The sequence below is a fragment of the Elephantulus edwardii genome, unplaced genomic scaffold (genome assembly GCF_000299155.1).
Source record: "Elephantulus edwardii isolate Elephantulus edwardi_28Jun2011 unplaced genomic scaffold, EleEdw1.0 scaffold00159, whole genome shotgun sequence".
In the NCBI taxonomy this organism is placed as follows: Eukaryota; Metazoa; Chordata; class Mammalia; order Macroscelidea; family Macroscelididae; genus Elephantulus; species Elephantulus edwardii.
In genome coordinates, this window is record NW_006399909.1 from 7,529,455 (window position 1) to 7,538,603 (window position 9,149).

The 9,149-nt window shown below is 35.2% G+C and overlaps 1 protein-coding gene across 1 annotated transcript in view; it reads left to right on the forward strand.

The window, feature by feature from the left end:
• Nucleotides 1–9,149, forward strand: part of LOC102858271 (cadherin-18-like) — a 634,275-nt gene that overhangs the window by 557,817 nt on the left and 67,309 nt on the right. The window lies entirely within an intron of this gene.

The window sequence follows — 9,149 nt, forward strand, 5'->3', positions numbered from 1 at the left end:
AGTAAATAATTTCTTATAGGTCATTGCTGGTGAGTTCTATATATGTGATATGAACCAAAGCTTGTCTCATTGTAGTCTTTTGTTGGACTTTTGAGTCAGAACTGACTTATTGCTGACTCTCAGTGAGTTTTCAGAGGTAGTTAATTTTACAGGAAAGGATCACACGTCTTTCTCCTTTGGAGCTGCTGGAAGACTTGAACTATGTATCTTTGGTTTCACAGTTCAACTCCTTACTATTAAGCTCAAGAGCTTCCTAATTCTAGTCCAATAATTGAAATTATTTTTCCTTGAAATGAAAATGAAAGCTATTTTATAGGAGTGAATTATGAAAATGAAAATAACAAATACAGAATAATTTAATAAAAACTTAGCAGCATGATCTAAAACAATAGCAAGCACTGTTTTAACCTGCATGAACAATAGTCAATATGTGTATGTAATGCAATTACTATTTCAGGAGTAAAATGCTAATCAAAAGACTGTGAAAGTCACATAGAAATTAAAAGGAATTTTTGTCAGTTCAAACATATGAGTTAGAAGAATGAATAAATGTTATTGATACAACACAAATAACAATCTAACAAGAACCTATGCAGGTAAATCATCACTCACTCATTCATTGCCCTCATGTCAGAAGAAAATCATAGCTGACCCCCCTTGAGTTTCCAAGACTGTAACTCTGCTCTATTCTATTCCATCCTCATCATCCCAACACACTAAAGTTCATTGAAGTTACCATGTCAGTATATCTCACTGAGGTATTTTCATCTTCTTTGTTAATCCTCCAAGGAGCAACCTGGATTAAACCTCTCTAGGATGAACTTGTTCATTCTCTTAGCATTCATGGTATGTTCAATACTCTCCTCCAACACCACAGCTAAAAGACATCAATCCTCCTTCTATCATTCCTAGTCATTGTCCAGCTCTCTGACTCACAGTAAGCTTAGAGGCAATAATAAATATACATTGCCTCTGATGACACACAGACAGAAAGAAAAAGAATTGATGTCTCTGAATTGTTGTGCTGGAGAAGAGTCTTGAACCTACAATGGACCACTGAGAAAACAAACAGGTCTGTCTTAGAGAGGGTGTATCCAGGATTTTGAAGCTCCAACTCACGTACTTGGAGCATGTACCCAGGAGGGGACCAGTTCTCGTAGAAGGATATCATGTTTGGAAGGGTGGAGAAACAGCACGAGAGAGGAAGATGTCAGATGAGATGCATTGACACAATATTTGGGACAATGGGACTAAGTGTGTTAGTTAGTGAGACTGGCTCAGGACAGAGCAGGGTTCAGAGCTGTTGTATGTAGGGTCACTTTGCATCACAAGTGACTCAAGGGGACCTAACAACAACAATAACAACAACTGTATCAAGTTATTAGGTGCTATCAAATTGACTCTGACTCTTAGTAATCACATGAACAACAGATACAGAGAGAATAATAAATATAAAATGGAGCTCTGGTGGCCTAGTGACAGGAAGCGATGCTGTAACCACAAAGACATGCAGTTCGAATCCACCAGCTGCTTCTGGGCAGAAGGCTGGACAGTCTCCTCCCAAGCAATTAACTGCCTCTGAAAACCTACCACAGGGGCAGCTATGGTTAGGTTCTGACTCAACGGCACACAACAACAATAACTACATAGAAAATTAAGGTTTTTCTAATGTAAGTAATTTAAACTTCACTAAGTTCAAATTTGTCATTTATAAAATGTTGTAATACAAATCAAGATCTCTGGTGGCCTAGTGGCAAGAAGCTGTGCTGCAATCTCGAAGGCATATTGTTTTAAACCACCAACTGCTCTGCTGGAGAAGGATGGAAGATCTCTTCCTATACAAAGAATTGCCTTTGAAATCCCATCAGAGGGTCAGCTATGGACTGGTTCTGACTCTATGGTACACAACAACAACAAACATAATAAAAATCAAGTAATGCTCCAGTTGTAAAAATCTTGTTGTTTTACCTTCTTTTTATAATGAAAAAACAATAGTAACAGTAATAATAAAATTTGTGCTTAATTATCTTGTAATTTAGTTGATATTTTATACATAAATAAAATTGTTTAATCCAGTAATATAAAATGTAACCTATTATCCATTGTTATATATGGAAAATACGGTATAAATAGAGTAGTTTCAATAAATTATTAAAGATTAAGCTAGTAAAAATGTAATTACCAGCATATAATAAAATGTTTTCTATTTTTCTCTATATTTTATCACAAGCAGATTTTATAAAGCATAATGAAAATAAACTTCCTATTACTAAACATACTATTTATTTAAGAATTAAAAAGAAAACAAAACTTGGAACATCATGCTAAGAAACACACAGGTTTTTTTACATACTAATTTTAGGGTGCTCCTTTGACACAAAGAGATTTGCACTGTTAAAGGCTGAGCCTATCTAGTAATTCCAATCCACCTGTGCCTCCAAAGGAGAATGCTGGGCAATTTTGTACAATTTACAGTGTGAGAAATACAATGAAGGATGAGCAATGCGTCAGCTCTGACTCAGCAGCACAAACATTTCATAATTTTACCACAAGAAGAAGCACTCTCCAAGTACTCTCAACAAACCTTTTAGTTGTATTATTGCTTCACTGTGTTGATGAGTTATTAATCTACTCTAGTATAAACATTAATTATTATTATTAATTCTGTTATTTTCCATCTGTTTTGTTCTTATTACTTGTGCTTACAGTGCATATATTTTTCTACAAGTATGTTGTCGTTGTGTGCCATCAAGTTGCCTGTAACTCATAGCAGTTCTATGTACGATAGCTCCGAAGCCTGCCCTTTCCTGAACTGTTTTACTGACTCCAGTATTCCTACCTCTATTGCCTTAGTTACTGTCTTCCTATCCAACGCTGTCCCTCCACAGTTCTGAGTATAAATCGGGTAAAGTGTTATCTCATCTCCAAGAGAATATATATCTATGCATTTAAGATCAAACTTAGTTGTTCTACAAGGGCACTCATAACCAACCATCAGGTTACTTGGATCCACAATTAACAATCTCGGGACCAGCAGTCAGGAAATTAGAAGACATATTGCACTAGGAATGCCTGAAGTTAGAGACCTCTTGAAATTATTGAGGTGTAATGATGTCGGTTTGAGGACTAAGGGGAGTCTAATTGAAGGCATGGTTTTGCTGATCACTTGCTTGAATCTGAGGGCTAGACAGTGAATAAGGACAACAGAAGACTTATTTGTGCATTACAGCTGCTATGTTAGAGAAGAGCCCTTATCATCCCATGGACTGCCAAAAGAACAAACAACTCTATCTTGGAGTAGACAGAGTGCTCTTTGGAGACAAAGATGATGAGGAATGTTGCTAGGAGCATGATTCTTTGGAGTTGGACATGATGCTTAGAAAGGGAGAGGGTCAGCAAAGGACAAGAAGACCCTCGACCAGTTGAATTGACACAGTTACTGCCTCAATGGTCTCTAATGTGTTAAGAAGCGTGAGGATGGCACAGAATGAGAGAAGGTTCAGATCCATTGTTCATAGGGTCTATATAGGTCATACTCTACTCAATGACACCTAAAAACAACAACAACAATAATAACTATCAATAGAACTTGAATATAATGAAAGTTTTATGATCGTTCGTATATATTATCTGCCTTTATTGATAAAAGAATTTTAAAAACTTTTCTATATTTACGTGCAGTTCAGAATATTCTTTTTTTATGTTGTGTTGGTTCTTTATTATAATTGACTGAAAATATTATATTCAGCATCAAGAAGACAAATATTCTCACCAATGGGGCAATTGGCAGCCCCATAATGGATGGAGAAGAAATTGAAATTGTTAACAGTTACAGCTTGCTCGGCTCTACAATCAACACACTTGGCACCAACCATCAGAAAAATCAAAAGATGAATTGCATTATGTAAATGTACTATTGGAGACCTTTTCGAGTACTGAGAAGCAATATCAGTCTAGAGACTAAGGTGTCCCTGATCCAGGCCATGGTATTTTCAATTACTTGTTATACATCTGAGAGCGGGACAATGACCAAGAATGACAGAAGAAGAAATGAAACCTTTGATTTGTGGTGCTGGAGAAGAATATTGAGCATACTATGGTCTTCCAAGAAAACAAACAGCTCTGTCTTGGAGAGAGTGAAATGAAGACTAGCATACTTTGGGCATGTGGCAAGGAGTGTTCAGTTCTTGGAGAAGGACATCATGTTCAGAAAGGTGGAGGGACAGCACTGGAGAGGAAGACCCTGGACGAGATGGCTTGATATAGTAGCTAGGGCAATGGGGGTAGATGTGTCGGAGTCAGAGATTGTCTCAGGACAGAACAGTCTTCATAGCTGTCATATATAGGATCGCTATGAGTCACAGATGACTTGATAGTACGTAGCAACAACAATTATAATACAAGTTGTTTGTCAATTTTGTGTGCTGCAAATACATCTACAAATTAAAAGAAAGATTGGCAAAATTTAGTCTTACATACTTCAGACATGCTGTCAAGACAGACCAGTCTGTGAAGAAAGGTAACATGCTTGTTAACATAACAGGGGATTAGTGAAGCAGAGAAAGAGCCAACAGTGAGTGAATTTATACAGTGTCTGTAAAAGTAGACTCAGGCACAGCAGCTCTTGTTAGGCTGGAAGCAGGACCAGGGAGAATATTATTCTAGAATGTGAAAGTTGGAAAGAACTAAAAAATACCTAACAGTAAAATCACTTTGTGATGTGTTTTCTTTTGTGGCAGTGTCTTAGAAACTGAAAGAATATTTTGGTGTTACCATATTGATTAAGGCTTCCTTATGGTTGCTTTATTTTATGCCTTGAAATAATATTTTCAATTCATAAATCATGTCACTCAAGTTTGGGTTTTTAAAAAATTTTCCTTACAGATTGTTGTTTTTAATAATTTAAAATGTAATATTATGAATAATATGCTATAAGGTTAACATCTTGTGATTGCTTTTAATGTAGGTAGCTTTATCTTAAAACCAGTTCTTGACTTATGCATATTTCCTGTACTGATCTTCAGAACCACTAATACTATTAAATTAAAATTATATTTCTTTGTTTAGTGACTTATCTCTGTTTTCTGCTACTGCTTGTCTATTCTTGTGTTAGTATCAATGTGTCTGGAGTTCTAATACTATATGGCTAAAAAGAGTTAATGATAGAACATGGTCCTTTTATTATTTCTCTTCTTCCCACATATTTAAATATAAAATTCCGTATATATTTAGAAGTTCAAGTTTACTCAGACCCATGGAAGAAGTCTTAATAGTCTCCTTTTGAGAAAAACAACCACTGAAACTATTGAATATTGTAGAACATAGTTCTACTTTGAGTTACTCAGAGTGTGTGAGTCAGAGTACAAGCAACAAGAACTGATAGAAAGTTGAATCAAATTCAAATTTCTGTGACAGCTCTCTTTGACTATGTTGCATTGGATATGTGCATCAACTGTAGATATTAGTCATATTTTTGCTCTTTCACCGCCCCAACCACAGGCACACTATAGGTATTAATTATTTTAGATTTTCTTCGATAAACTCCTCTATAGTGTGTACTGCATTCTGAGGAAATATTTTAAGAAATTGGAATGTACATTGAAGTATATGACAGCAGACGTGGAGAAAGATCCAACAACCTGTTTTACGTAGATTGCAAAATCTTGCTTGCAAAAAGAGATAATTTTAAGCACTTGCTCCTGAAAACCAAAGATTATAGCCTTCAGTATGGATTACACCTTAACATCAAGAAAACAAAAATCCTTGACACTCAATACAACATGACAGATTGAAGAATATTGAAGTGCTCAACCACAATCAAAATCGATGGTGAAACAATTCTCAAAACATAAAAAAATGCATTGAGTTTCACTGAGAATCAACTACTGTGAAGGACTTATTCTCAAGAGTAAATATATCAGTTTAAAAACTAAAGTAGACTTTGACCAAGCCATGCTATATTCAGTAACTTCCTATGCATAAGAATTACAAGAATAAGAATGACAGAAGAATAAATGTCTCTAGAGAAGAGAATTGAATATCCCATGAGCAGCAAAAAGATCAAATTTATCTGTCCCCAAAGAAATGCAACCAGGCTTTGCCTCACATAGTCTGTGCATGTTGTCAAGAGGGGCTAGTCCTTGGAAAAAGACATACTGGCAGGGCAGCGGGTCAGTGAGTGAAGATGACCCTCACGAGATTGATTTATACAGTGACTGTAATAATGTCTAAATGTCATTTAGATGTCTTGTTTATAGAGAAGAATGGACAGTTTTTTTCTATGTCATTAACCCATTAACTGCCTCTGAAAACCCTCCAGAGGGTCAGCTATAGGTTGGTTTCAACTTTATGGTACACAACAACAACAACCACATGTGGAGTCAGTGACATTGGCTCAGGAGAGAGAAGTTTTAGAGCGATTGTTCTAAAGGTTGTTATGAGTCACAGGAGACTCCATAGCACACAACAACAACCACAACGAGTACTCAACTTGAGGGTACCTAAAAACACCAATATCTGGAATGTGTTTTACGTGTACAATTAAAATTATTATTATTATTATTATTATTATTATTATTATTAAAACTAAAGAAAGATATACACACAGAATTATTTCAGTATGGTTACAAGGAAGGTGTAGTGAGAGAGAGAGAAGTAGAAGTTGACACAATCTCATTCACAGAGGATAATTGAAGGAAATAGGAATAGAAATAATCAAATCACATTGTTGTTGTTTTGTTATGTGCCGTCGAGTCGCTGGTGACACATAGTGACCTTAAGTACAACATCCCTAAACCCTGCTCAGTCCTGTGCCAATCTCACTGTCTCCGATACACCCTCCCCAATGACTCCAGTCACTGAATCAATCCACCTCATAGAGGGTCTTCCCCTCCTGCACTGTCTCTCCACCCTCCCAAGCATGACATCTCTTTCCAAGGACCAGTACCTCCTTGCAACATGTCCAATGTCAGAGGAAGCCTGAGAATTCTTGCCTCCAAGGACCAGCCTGGTTAACCCTCTCCAGGATGAACTTTTTTGTTTTCTTAGCAGACCATGGTATATGCAATACTCTTCTCCAGCACCACAGCTCAAAGGCATCAATTCTCCTTCTATCCTCCCTAGTCATTGTCCAGCTCTCTGATGCATAGAAAGTGATTGTAAAGACCATGGCCCGTATCAAGCACACCTTAGTCTTCAGACTGACACCATTGCTCTTCAGTACTTTGGAGAGGTCCCTAACAACAGATTTTCCAATCGCAATATGTCTTTTAATTTTCTGACTGATAGTGCCAAGAGAATTGACTGTGGAGTTAAGCAAACTAAAGCTGTGAACAATCTCAATCTCTTCACAATCCATCCTGATTGGCCCAATTGGCCCAGTGGTGAGAATATTTGTTTTCTTGATATTGAGCATTGATCCATATTGAAGTCTGCAGTCCTTGACTCTCTGCAGCAAGTGCTTCAGGTCCTCCTCAGTTTCATTAAGCATGGTTGTGTCATCTTCACGCTTCTCTTCATTGAGCCCAACCTCCCGGAAAATCTGTTCTGCATATAAATTGAAAAGGTATGAAGATAGATAGGACACATCCCTGATGTACACCCTTCCCAGTTTTGAACCACTCAGAGTTTCCTTGCTCTGTTCTTAACAACTGCCTCTTGATCATGTAGGTATTATAATTAATGTTATAAAAAATAGAAGAATCATTAAATGAAAAAAACAAGATGCTTTGCAAAGTTTTCCTCAAGTAAAAAATCTTAAAAAGCTGTCACATATATTTGATGATTTATTCTTATTTTCCATATAGATTTATTATGAGCTTCTCACTAAGTTGTCACATAAGTAGATATTTTCTCTTCACTTATAATTAATTTTATTCTTTCTGAATCCATGCATACTTACTTTCATTGAAATAGTACATTTTTATTCCCATTATAAAGGTAACATTTTTGGATTTGTTTGTTTGCTGTAACAAGCTGAGATACACAGAATATTCAATATATTTTTCTTCTCTTTGTGTTGAAGTTAAGTATGATGTGCTCTGGTCCCTCCTGTAGTCCATTTACTTTGTGAATAATATTCATGTGTTTTTACTCTTCTTTCTTTCTTCTTTTTGTTTTCTTCCCCATCTTCTTTCTTTTTCCTTTATTGCTGTACCAAAAAAAAAATTCCAGGAATTAAATTGATTAAGATTGAATTTTCTTTTGTCATACAATTGTATAAAGTTTGTGGTTATTAGATTTATTTTATGCTCTTGACACCTAGAATCTATCACAAATATAAAGACTTTTTATTGGCATGATAATTGTATGGGACGGACACACACATATTTCACACACAAAAATCAAATAGAACAAGAACAATTTCCTTCCTTTGTTTTCTGGAAAGATGTATATATGATTAAACTTACCTTATTACTTACATTATTGTCTTTTTAATACAGGTAAGACTGTCTCAATCTCATCTTCTTTCTGCAGAAAGTCTTATTTTATCTTAATTAGTTTTGTGTAGTTTTAATATTTCTACTGATATTTTCCAATCTTATAACCACTTAAGGAAAAGGATTATACATCTTTTCTCTTCATTCATTAAATATCTCTTTATATACTATTTTACCCTCTATCATAGTTTGATTAGCTCTTACATACTTTGATACACTTACTTTTTTGCCCATTTGTTCATCTAATATATTAACATACTAATATGTCACAAATTTTAACTTTCAGCATTTTAAATAGGATGACAGAAGCACATCAATAAAAAGGGGAAAATGATCCTGTATCATGAACTCTTTATTTATAAAACATATATTTCTTTTTTGATATATCAAATAATTAATAAACTTACTGAAAAATGATACAAGAGAATTTAAAACCTGTCTTAAAATATAAGACTTGTTTTATATCTATCTATATCTATATCATCTATCTCTATCTCTATATCCATATCTATATCATCTATCTCTATCTCTGTCATCTCTCTATCTCTCTCTATCTCTATCTCTATCTCTATATTTATCTCTATCTATATCTACCTATATCTATATCATCTATCTCTATCTCTATCTATATCATCTATATCATCTATATCTGTATCATCTCTCTATCTCTCTATCTCTATGACTATCTATAACTGTATCTGTATCTATATC